Source organism: Cygnus olor, chromosome 22 (genome assembly GCF_009769625.2).
Source record: "Cygnus olor isolate bCygOlo1 chromosome 22, bCygOlo1.pri.v2, whole genome shotgun sequence".
Classification (NCBI taxonomy): Eukaryota; Metazoa; Chordata; class Aves; order Anseriformes; family Anatidae; genus Cygnus; species Cygnus olor.
In genome coordinates this window covers 515,459-527,778 of record NC_049190.1, presented here as the reverse complement: position 1 = coordinate 527,778, position 12,320 = coordinate 515,459, and the positions used below count along the sequence as shown (strand labels likewise).

The window sequence follows — 12,320 nt, the reverse complement described above, 5'->3', positions numbered from 1 at the left end:
GCCGGCCACGCAGCGGCAGCAGAGCCCCGCGCTCGCCCCGCAGCCTCGCGCAGCAGGGGCCGGGATGATCAAAGGGCCTTGGGACCATTACGGGCTCGGGATCTGTGTAATTGGCCTTTACTTTGTTAATGATCTGCTGCTAGGAACGAGGGGCGGGTGAGCCGCTGTCACCCCCGCGCTAACAAGCACCATCCCAGCTCCTGGCTTTGCCTCGTGCCCCAGCTTTCCGACCTGCCGGTGCAAACCAGCTGCCAAAGGTATGAAGCAGAAAAGAATGTCAGTTTGAAAGATGAACGCGTTAAATAGGCCTTCCTCAGAGAGCAAAGTGAACTACAAGCACTCCCTGCTACTCCGGCACCGTGTCCCCCAGAAGCACTGGGCTGGAAGGTCTCTAAAGGGCCCCTCCTGGCCTTTAGGGCTTCTTTGCACTGGGATTTCAACCCCAAAGCAGACCACAAGCACTCCCACCTTGCCATCAGAGCCAGGTCATGGTGCCCTAGGACAAATCCCGGTGACACCGGGGCTTTGTCCCTGTGACCTGGAATCTGAGCTCTGAAATAGGAACTGAGGGAAACGCACGGTGGACCTTGGACCCATGGACCAAGGATCTTAGCCCCCCCCTGCCAGGCATGCATGCTAGGCTGCAAAGGGGAAACTCTCACCAAAGGGAAGATGCCAACAGCAAAGCTAATATTGAAAATGAAAATGCAATGATGCTTCAGCCTGTGCCCCTGAGAAAAGTGCCTCCTGCTGCTGCTGCTGCAAGGCCCTTCCCTGTGTGTCCCCCTGCCTGGAGCAGCCTCCCTGCGCGTCTCTGCCTCCCCAGTTTTCCGTCTCTATTGAAATCTCGGTACTAGACATCTGATTTCCATTTTCCCCAGTACTTTTAGTTCAATCAAAGTATGTGATTAGGGCTCTGTGGGCTCCATTGTCATCTCCACCTAAGTGCTTCTCTGATTGATATAAACAGCATTTCGATATTTACGCTGTGGTAAGTGGAATGTGTTTCTCTGGTTACTTTACTGGATAATGCACAAAATCTGCCACTAAAGGGAGAAAAAAAAATAAAAAATAAAAGTTTCTGCAGAAAATGTGGTGGGAGGAGAGAAGTGGAGGCCTGATAGGACAGCTCTGTGCCTTGTCCTGATCCCATCAGCATGACAAGGAGCACCTGCACCCATCTCACCACCTGGCTAAGCAGCAGCAGCAGCAGCAGCCAGGGAGGTTATAAAGGGTTCATGGGAGGCTCTTGCTGCTGTTGGTGCATGCTGCATTTCAGGGCTTTGGTGATTTGGGCTATGCCTGGAGCCTATTGATCTGAGACAAGCTTGTGGTGATGTGTGAGAGTGTTTGAAACCGTGCTAGCTTGTGTTTGGCTTGTGGAGTGCAGGCTCAGCCCCAGGCTCTATGTGCGGTCTGGGTTTGAGCTCTGGCAGCTGCTGGGGCTGGTCCAGGCTCTGTGACCCACCAGTCAGCAGCACCCTGTGTTCACTGACCTGCTGCAGCACACCTGCAGTGCAACTTCTGCTGTTCTGGTCGATCCTCGCCCTTGGAAGACAGGTAGGTGAAGCGTAGTGTGTCACAGAGCTGGTGTTTAGTGTAATTTGTCCCTTTGTGGGACTGCAGTCCTTCAGCCAGCAGCAGGGTATGGCTGGGTGCAGGTCAGAGGGAAGGGTCTCCTTCTGGGCACAAGTCACGCCTCGCTCACAGGGAATCTGCCTTCAGCACGGGCTTACAGCTGAGTGGTAATAAGGAAGTTGATGTTTGTGGGAGTGTAGACGTGTACGCAAGGTCTACCAGTGCTGAAGTGAGGTGCAGTAGTGCCTGCTGTTGAGCTCCTGTTCACTGCTCGGAGGAATGCGTGGATGAAAAGTGGCTGATGCTTGCTGCCAGTGCTGCTGGGCCCCGGGGGGATGCGGTGCCCCAAGGCACTGACCTGGCCGAGGGCACCCAGGTGTGCCAGATGAGTGCCAGGAGAAGGGATGGGTGTGTTGAGTTGGAGGGTGGAAACAAAAGCACTCTTTTCTGTATTCTACATGCTTTTAAGCAGACTGAGATTAGATGCTCTCCTTCTTTATATCTGCAGGAAAATGTCTAAAGAATGTTCCTGAAAAGCAAACATTTTTAGTTTCAGATAATCTTAGAGAAGGGGAGCAACTATTCTTTTGTTGAAAAAGGGTTATTTGAAAAAAAAATAGAGGCAATCATGCTCTTAAATGATAAAATATATTTATTTTCTGAGATAGATATGACTTTAAAGCAGCTCTTGGAACATAACTTTCACACAAGGGGCTTGTGCAAATGCTGCAGCTTTCTCTCTCAAGCACTGCGAAACTTCCCTAGGCAGAAGTTCCTGGGTGGTTGTCCTGGCAGGACCAGAGGTCTGGGCAGGTAATATGCAAGTGACCCAAATATTCTGTAGAGGTATCCTCTGAGGTAGCAGTTGTTTTGATAGAGTTGGTTGGAAGTATGTTGTTGGCTTTTCAACATTTTTTTTTCCTCCTGTGTCTACCTTTTTACTTGGTCAAAAATACTGCATTTTAAAAGCTTCAACAGAGAAGTTTTGAGCAGTTTAGCTGCGTGCTCTTTTATCTAGCTTTAAGAAACACATGGATAACTGATCTAGATTTGTATTGTTTTATATTTAATATCTGGAAGTCCTGCCCTGGGAGAAGGGGCAGTGCAGCCCTGACCCACTTGCTCCTGGGAGCAGGGTCTGGAGGTGGGCAGCAGCCTGGGAGCTGCTCCTACTTGTTGCGGGTCTCAGTGGGACCACAATGAGTCTCCTGCTGCCAAGCAAGTGCGGGGACCTGGCTGGTTTTCTGTTGCATGCACATTGATATGCTCTTAGATAAATTATGTTCTTGCTAAATGGGCAGTGCATGTTGCTGGGACCTCGCCTTGGGTCCTACCCTAGGCACTTGCTTGGAGATGGGAGCAGCTGGGGCTGGCAGCACTGTGGGTGTGCTGGGACCAAAGGTGCCTTGTGCTCCATGTGGCACAGAGGGTCCTGAGACAAAAGGCTCTCCCTCCCCATCTGCTTCTTTTTTCCTCTTGCTCCTGTTTCTCTTACTCATTGATGGAGATTTAAGCAGTTCTTTTCCTGGTTTAAGCTTCTCTGTGCTGTAACAAGAAACTAGCAATTAACTACTGTAAGAGTGTTTTACAGTCCTATGGAAACCCTTTCTATCCACTGTGTTTTAAATGGTTATATCTTTTATTCCTAGTTTTCAGGAGTATAAAACTTTACTACATTTGCTGCAAACCTTCATACTTTGCTTTGCGGTTTATTGCTCCCTCTGCAGATATATCTTACTCATAAATAAGGCTATCATCTCTACAGTACTTGACTAAGAACTGCAATGGCTCTGAGCGATTTCATTAATGGGACTTTGCCTAGAAATCCCAACATGATTCATATCAAACCTCAGCCTTCCCTTGGCCCAGTGGTGCAGAGCTCTGAGAGCTGTGGCAGCAGTAGGTTGCTTGGCTGGGTTATTAATGCCCTAGCCAGAAAATTCACCTAGTGCTGGGAGACTGATGTGATTTAGAATTGGATGATGAGTGAAGAAAGCTTGGTTGTGAGCTGGAGGAGCTGGGTCTCAGTGCTGGGGTTGCTTTGGGCTGCCCAGACTTGGGCATGGAGTCTGTTGAGACTTGGAGCACAGAAATGAGTGTGCTGGCTCCAGCTGTGCCCTGCAAACCCTGCTGAAGGTCCTGCTCTCTCCTCACCTGCAGTGGCACAGCTGCCTTGATCAGCATTGTCTCTGAGTTCAGGACCTATGTTTTACTCCTTAGCAGAGGGGGTAAGAGCCCTCAGAATTGTGTGGTTGCCTCAGCGCCTCATGCAGCAGAAAGCAGAAAATAAAGGCACAGCTGAACTCCAAAGGTGTTCGCATCATTCTTCACAACTGCAAAGGGAAAGCAAGTGCTCTGCCCCACAGGCATGGCTCGTGAAACCAGGCTTCCTTGCAAACCCTGTTTCATTGCATCATCCTGAGCCTTGGCATTATTCAATCAACTCCTGTGCATTGAGCTGGAGAAAAATATTTATCAGTTTCCTCAATAAGCTAGAATTAGTTGTACAACTGCCCTTTGACGTATTGTTACGTGACACAGTCTCTAGGAGTTTTAACGTGCCCTCTTGCTTTGTTTATCAGGATTCATCCTTGACTCCCTCACAACACAATAAGTCAATACAGATCTGCACAGCAGTCGGAGCTCCAGACAAAGCTGCAAGGTTTGGTGCAGCAGTCAGAAACGTGAGTTGTCAAGAGCTTTTGAGTGTATTCACATATTGCTTCCTTTTTGCTGGCAGCAGAGCAAAGAAATGCTTGTTACTAGCGGTGGCATTAACCTCTGACTAGATAGCTGGGGGATGCATGTGAATAAACTGTTCTTTGTGGGGGCTGACGCCTGCAGATGCAGAACCATTTGTTAAAATATACATTCTTAGGGCCAAATCCCTGGTGGGTACAAATCAGCCCAGAAGTCAACAGGGCAACAGCAGCTGCAGTCGGCAGAGTTTGGCTGTCTGTGTAGCTGCTCTCACTCAATAGCTTCCTTTAGCTGGAAAGCTTCCTTTTTAATAGGAATTGTTGACAATTAATTTTCTAAAAACTCTATTTTCACTTGATTAGGAATGCAGCTGATTACTCTCAGCTCCCATGATGTGAGGGCCAAATAAAGAGGTAGAAGTAATAAATTTGAGTTTCCTGTGGACAAAGGTCTGATGTGGACTCCATCAGTGGTTCTGCTTGCGCATCTAGAAAGTGGAGTCGGTGCACAGAGCCCACATCTTTGTGGGTCTAAGAGGAGGAGCAGAGGATACCAGTCCCTGCTGCAGGTTTTGTTTCCAGTGCTGTTGTGACACAAATGATTCAGAAAGAACGGTGTGGGGTATTTATTGCAGCTTTCAGACCCCTGCATGCTACATGGTAATTTCATCACATCACTGTGATAGTGGTTTTAAAAATCATGCTTTCTCCTGTCCCCTTTTAACAAAATACCTGTCGTTTCACAAAATACATTTAGAGCTGTATGTCCAGAATGCCAGCAATTAAAATATTGTGCATTTAGAGTGAATGGACTAACAGTTGTCTAAGCATGACCTCCACGAGAAGAATTAAACCTGTGTTTAAGGGCAGTTGAAATTTCTGTGCACCAGCAGAGCAGGCAGTAAGGCACCCACTGTAAGTCGCCAAAACCCAGGCACCTCACAATTACCCATTCCCCTGAGCATCCCCACAACTGTGTTGTTAAAATCTGCTTTCCTGGGCTTGTCAGGAGTGGGGAAAGAAGGTGCATGCTGGGCATGATGCTCCCAGCTCCCCGCCCACAGCCCTGGGGCTGGCAGCTCCTGCGTTGTTGGATGGTTTATGGCACCATTTGCCAGTGCTGATATCTGCTACCAAGCCTCCAAATGTCAAAGCTGGCAGTGGGGATGCAGGCAGTGCGAACAGGTGGGCTGCGTGAATCTCTGGGGTCCCACTAATTCACACGGATTCATGGGGAATAAATTAATGATGGTAGTGGATACAAAGCCCTATTCTGGGTGCAGGTGAGTGAGCAATTCCCTTCTGACAGGCAGAGAGGGAAGGAGACCTGTCATGATCAGATTGCCTTTGATTTTATTGTCTAAGATAGCCTTAAAGGTATCCTGCATTCTGCATTGGTTTTTCTCTTGCCTGGCATTTTTGAAGCAGTGGCAAGTCTTGCTTAAAATAATGAGCACCTCTGTTAATTGCACCAGACTACCTGTTTGCGGTGCAGGGTGTCTCTTGTACCTTCTGCATTAAAGAGCCAAAGGTTTTCTCAGCTCCTGAAGAGACTGCAGATGTTCAGAGCAAAAGGCATCAGCCCCATAAGTGGTGTAAACCCACACAGCTCTGCATAAGTGGTGTAAAACCTGCTCCTAAGCCAGCCCATGAACGTGGTCTTTGTGCCAGCAGGTTTTTCACAGGTGCACTTTGAAGACCCTCAGGAGTGGATTTGTTCCATCCAGAACTGAGGGCCAGAAGGGTGGGAAGGTGTGGGTGAAAGCACTGCTGTGGGAAGGAGTAGAAGTGCCAGAATATTGGAATAGGGGAAAATACAGGAACAGCACTTATTAAATAAGCCATAAAACAAACTATTGTTACCTACAGGCTCTCTATCTGCATGGTTTTGATTTTGTACGTGCCGTTTTTATAGGATTCCTGAGTTAGCCTTTGGAGAAGTAATATTGTATTTTTGACATGCAGTTAGGATTTTCCCATAGTAGCAATACTATAGGGATTATATTTTCAACTTGTGACTTGTCTGGGAGGGGAAAGGTTAATGAACACCTGCTGTGTTACTGTTACATTCATTAAACTTGCTTAGAAATTTCATGGCCACATTTGTACTCCAGGCAATGTCAGGTCTCCCCCTGACAAGAACTGGGGCTTTAAATCTTGCTGTTTCCAAGGAAAATAAATGCATGTACATGAGGAAAGTTTGGGGTCCACATGCCACAACAAGGGTTCAATTCAGAGTGTGAAAAGGGGAATGGCTGTTTTATTAATTATGGGCCTGCCTGTGATTATCCCAAACATTTATGGTGGGACCGGTTGGCTCTGTAACAAAGCAGTGCTGTGTCCCTGGCGCGGTTCTGGAGCCGCTCTGGATCAATGGCTGGGTAACCGATAGGTTAATGTACAATATGTATTGCAACTGGTTGTAATTTTTTCATTTTACTATCAAGATTTTGTGGCTTATTTAAAGCTGCAAGTGGCCATTAAGAATATCGGTGAGTAAAGTCACTTGGCTGCTTACATTAATTATTAACTCGTAGATCTGAGCCTATAAATGGCACTGAGGGAAGCCCGGCGGCTCACTGGCGTGTGCTGCTGGAAAGAGGGACTCCGGGCTCTTTCCAACTCCGCCTCTAGGAAGCACTCTGGCTCCAGATAAATCCCTGCCAGAGCCCCCAAAATGGGGAAGAGGACTCTAAGCATTGCTGTGAAGTGCAACCAATGTGGTCTTTGGGAAGCGCTTCTGAGATTTTTGGGGTCAGAAGGCTCGGTAGTGGGGAGAGCTGTGCACAAAGGATGTGTTGTGTTACAGGGAAGGCTGTGGCTGGAGCTTGTTTTCAGCTTGATGGCAAAGATGAGAAATGCAGCACAAGGGAGAGACCTGCACAGCCCTGGAGATCTGGATGGGCAGGAGGTGGAAACCAGTCCCCATCTGGGGGTCTGATAGGAAGGCGCTTGTTGTATGCTTATCCTCCTGTGATGTCCATGTCACAGCAGTGGGCTTCCCCTCGAAGCACCAGGGAGGGGAAAGGTCCTGTGGGGAGTGCCTGGTGCACCCAGGGTACTCCCAGCTTCCAGCCAGGAGGTGAGAGCCAGTGCAGGAGTGCCTGGTGCAGTTGGGAGCAGGATGGATGTGCTGCCTGTGCGCATGGGGGTCTTCGTGCCAGCCCCTCTCACCTGCCCCTGTGCAAGTGTGCTTGAAACTTCCTGGGAGCAGGCTGCTGCTACTGGCCAGATGATCCCATGCAGATGGCAGGGAGATAAATGACGCCATCTTTTTACTGTAGTGGTTTGGCCATAATTTCTAAAGGACAGTTATTAGATGCAGTCTTCCCTTTTTCAGGGACTGTGACTCCTTGGGCACAGGGAATTGCGATGAGGAAGGTAGAAAGCGAAACCCGATGTTAATAATGAGAGCAGTGCCCAAAACCCCATCCATTCCTCTCCTCCAATTTTCTCCTGTGACAATTTATAGGTTAGTTTGATGCTTGAATAGCTGTGTCTCTCTAGTAATATGTATTCTCGGTAAGTATTCCCCGCTGTGGCATATCCTAAGAGAACTCCATCAAATAATTATCTTCCCTTTTATTTATTCACAGTCTTTTCACTTGATCTGCATCACTATAAAATATTCCAATGGTTTCCTCTTAGCACAGAGCTTTCCTGAGATTGTAAAGTGTATTTATGTACAGTATTAAATCCACACTATGCGACTCTTTATCTTGGCACTTTCCTCATTTGATGCTACTGTCGGGTACTGGCCCCAGCCACCTTCTGCCTCTGCTGTAATGCCCTGCACAATCAGCACACGCTGAATCCGTGTCACTTGCCCAAAGCCTGGGGCACAAATGCAAACAAAATAAGCCTTTGCGCTTCTCTCTGCAGGTCCTGAAGTGCTGAGTGAGCCTGTCCGTGTGAGGTGTTGGTGCTGACTGTGAGACCTCTGCCTTGGTCTCTGGGGCTTTCAGGAAAGTGTGAGCATCAGCCTCTGATCACCACAGAGCAAGAAGGGCAGCAGCCAGCCTGGCACCCAGTGCACTGTGCCTGGTAGTGAGGTGGGATGTGGTGCTGTGAGGCAGGGCAGGTGCATGAAAGGGTCTGGAAGTGGCAGCTGCTCTGGAGGAGCAGTGAGGCTGATGCAGAGGGATGGAGCAAGGCAGCCCCAATGGGAAACCTCCCGTTACCTCTGAGATTACTTCGTGCTCAGTGGTTCCACTCAGCAAGCACTAGCAGTACTTCAGTGCTGTGTCTGGGGTCAGTGCAGAACTGATTTACCTTCTCTGCCTATTTGCTAGGGAGCACTAGTGTTGTTTTGCTAGTGGTTTGCAACACTGAAGCAGGAAGGGCGGGCAGTATGTAGCAGAGACCTGCAGCAAATGCTGTGTGTTGCCCTGAATGTGCGACGTCCATTCCTCATGTGTGAGTGGGTCCCTGTCCTCAATGGGAGGACTGCTGCTCTTCCAAAACAGCATTTCATAAACCATTATATCTATCTTAGTGTGGGGTTTGGTGTACTTTGCATCAGCTTAACAGAGAATATTTGGTGTCCTGGACCTCAGTTTGCTTCTTTACAAAGCACCCATGCAAGACAGCAGCAATAGTGACTGTAGATGTAGTCACTGAGATACACAGGCAGCATTTTGGCAAGAGCAAATTCTCCTCTGCAGGTGTGGCAGTCATCTAAAGGTTTTATGGGCTGAAAGGTCTCGTGTCAAAATGGGATCTGTAGCAATTCCTGGGTTCTTTTCACACAGAAGGGCTTTTCTCTTTTCCAGGGCTGAAGAAACCAGAAAAAGTAAAACTGCCTCTGAAAGTTTGTGCTGCACTTGCAAAGTTTGTGAGCATTTCACAGGAGCCTGTAAGCTGCGAGGCAGATGCAACGTCTGTGCTTTGCGCCATGTCTGGTTGCCATGATTTGATGGCAGCTGTTAATAAGTTGGTCATGGCTTAATACAGCAGTGACCGTTCATAATCAGAGCTTTTACTCCCTGCTTTTCCAGCAGTCAGCTCGGCTGGAACGTGGAGAGGCTTTAAAAGGGGTTGGTCCCAGAAGAGGGAGATGTCAGGGAGAGAAACGGTTATGATGATGACCATAATGCTTACAGTCATTTGGCTCCAATACATCTTTAAGTGGCTTCCTATCAAATTGAGAGGAGAGTTCCCTAGCAAGGGTTAACTGAGTGTATAAAATTGATTGCGATTTTAGTAATTCAGTATAATCACAGTCTACCAGCAGGTTGCTTTTCCAGCAGGAGGGTTTGGAATTATTTTCTGGAGTTTGCAATATAGAACTTAAATTAAGCCTCAGAAGTCAGAGGAGCTCTGCTGCATCTCTAATGTGGTGCTAAATTCTCAGCAGCACATTCTCTGTATTAAAGCCTTTGCTAGCAATTAGGTTCATTAACTATCACAATACCTTATTTATTACTCGGCATGCCATATGGTTTCCCAGCTAAAGAATGGCACCCGTTCTAGCACAGACCATTTGGCATCATAAAAATGTTAACAAATAATGTTATGGCTCTCAAGGGCAAAAGGGCTCACTGGGTTGCAGGTCTGAACGGCAGGAGAGAATATGAAAACATTTTTCTTCTATAGCAAAATAAAGAATTCCTCGAGACAGAAGTATTCAAAGAATATAATGCTCACATAACACAAATGGGAGTTTTATACATGCCCATAATGGTTATGTCAATATTTGCAGTAGGCAGTGCTCTCACTCATCCCCCTTTCCTTCCCCCACTTCTCTCATCCTTCTGAGCATGAACATTTTGGGGAGAAACGGCGGAAGAGGACCCATGCAGTCCCTGGCTGCTGCAGGCTGGGTGATGGCTAGATGCATCCTGGAGTTTGGTGCTTCTTGGCAAAGGCCGGCCTCGTTCTTCTGTTTCTTCTGGAGATCCGTGGCAGCTTTTCCCCATTTGGATGAGGAAATGGGTAACTTGTCAGTTCTAGGCAAAAGCTGAAGCGTTGGGGAAGGAGGAGGAGAGGTTATCCTGGAAGAGTCTGATTTTTGCAATTTGTTGTTCCCTTGTTGTTCATCCTCTTCTCATCCTGTAGTCATTTTGGAGATGATGTGGGTGATCTCTTGGCTAATACATAGCCAGGCACCTGGAAGAAGAGCATAATTTATTACAGCTTGATATAAATATGCTTCATCTTACATGTCTTGTTTCTTGGTGGCACTAGCTTCTTACATGTCTTGGTGGGGATTTTGTGATGGCGTTAGCTTTGTGGAAATAAATGTCTTTAAGTGGCTTCTGTAATTTTGGGGGGCTGGGATTGATTATTGAGATTTGGCATTTATTACAATCCAAACTTCATCCCTGCAAAAACAGTTCTGGGCACTGCATCAAGGCACTTCAGTTGCTGGCATGTTCACATAGCACTGGTTTTTCTACACTGCAAAATGACCTGTAAGGGGTGAACTTATGCCAGTAGAAAAGAGCAAGTCAATAGTGGAATATGAAGCTAGGTGTTCTAACCCTGGGAAGAGTAAGATCTCAGTCTTGTTGTTCAGTGGTCTTTAAAGAAGATCAGCAGCCTGTGTGCATCTCAGGGTGGGAGCCTTACTGTACCACTCACATTTGGTTCCTATTTCTCGCAGGATTAGGAAACAGGGACAACATTTCAGGTCACAGCCTTAAGTTTTCTCAGTTGGGCATGGTGTGGCAAACAAGAAGGAAAAACACACCTTTCCATCCCTGTTCAGTGACTGGGTCCCCTTAGGAGGAAGGCATGCACATTTAACAGGCTAATTCTGATAAAATGCAAGTTAATCAAGAGTGGGAATGACAGCACATTAAATCAGGCTTTCTGGTCCCACTAGTCTCTGTGACAGCCTCTGTAACCCACCTGGCACCATCCCATCAGCGGAGGCAGAGCCCGTGGGCGCCACCAGGCAGTGCTGTGGCTGAGAGCAGCCAGCACCAGCCCCACCACACCGCCTGCTCAGGGCACCCAGAGCATGTGGCACGGTGCCCTCCAAAAACGGTGGTGGTGGTGGTGACCACTTCGAAAATACTTCTAATTTACAGAGCAAGCACTTTTCCCATGAGCAGCAGCAGAAATGAGAAATTCAGCCCAGCGCTGGGCTCTGTCTATGGCTGAGCTGTGCAGCTGAGAGGCAGCTTTGGAAGAGGCCCTGAAATGTCTCAGGAAGGGATGCGATGATGAGCAGTATTCCTGTAAAATTTACAGGCTTTAAAGCAAGAAAGGACTATTTGTGATCACCTTGTCTGAACTCCTGAGCGATGCTGGTGAAGTATTTCACCTGATGGTTAATGTAGTGCCTCTTCATGCCTGAATTGAAGCCATTTTTTAGGGGGCCCAGCAGTTCTGCGTGTTTTACTGCAGCCTGTGGCGTGCAGTGTGAAGCCAGGTCTTGGATCAAAGTGCTTGGCCAGAGGATAAGTGACCAAAGACAGGGCCCTGGAGCTGAGCACCATGGGCACTTGGGGTCCAGAGTACTTATGGCTCATGAGGGAAAGGAGTCAGATGTTTCTGACCTGAAAAACTGCATTTACTGAGCAGAGGATGTCAGGGTGGGACAGACAACTGTGTATGGTGGTAGTGATGGGACTCAAGGTTAAGGTATTTTATCCTTTTCTTCTTTTCCACTGAGCGGCTCTGTCAGTAGCTGAGTTAACTTCTTTTACATCAGGACATGGATCTGAAAAACAGTTTTGGTAAACCACCCTCTGAGCAACTTTTCTTTTACTGTTAGGATTTTCAGCAATGTAAAATTGAAAGCCCTATGGAGGGAAAAAAAAAAAGAAATGAACTGTAACAAGCTTAGCCATGTTTGCAGGGGTCCTTTGAGGCTGAGGCTCTGCCTCATTTCTGGAAGTGGCCAAAAGATGGAAAAGCTGTGCCAAGACTTGGCTGTCCCACATCCACCACGTCCATGTGTGAGGTGGTACAAACTGTCACCTGCACAGAGCCTCTGCACCGAGGCAGAGGGGAGGTCATCCCACCCTCGCTAGCAGTGTCCCAGGAGTTGTGCATCCAAGCAAAGTGGTTTTTAAATCCCGGAGTCTTTCCTTC

At 47.8% G+C, this 12,320-nt stretch overlaps 1 protein-coding gene and 1 long non-coding RNA gene across 2 annotated transcripts in view; one reads left to right on the top strand and one right to left on the bottom strand.

Annotated features, from left to right (window-relative positions):
• The first annotated feature begins 1,320 nt into the window (after positions 1–1,320).
• The window catches only part of ZBTB16 (zinc finger and BTB domain containing 16), a 112,936-nt gene continuing 101,936 nt past the window's right edge, over positions 1,321–12,320 (top strand). The window contains exon 1 of the mRNA XM_040534122.1: positions 1,321–1,560. The gene's annotated coding sequence lies outside the window, so the exon portion shown is untranslated. The remainder of the gene's footprint in view (positions 1,561–12,320) is intronic.
• Positions 9,905–11,965, bottom strand: LOC121058521. The gene is made up of 2 exons (XR_005814224.1): positions 11,508–11,965; positions 9,905–10,385 (listed from the first exon to the last, which is right to left on the bottom strand). It is a non-coding gene; the product is annotated as an uncharacterized LOC121058521 (long non-coding RNA).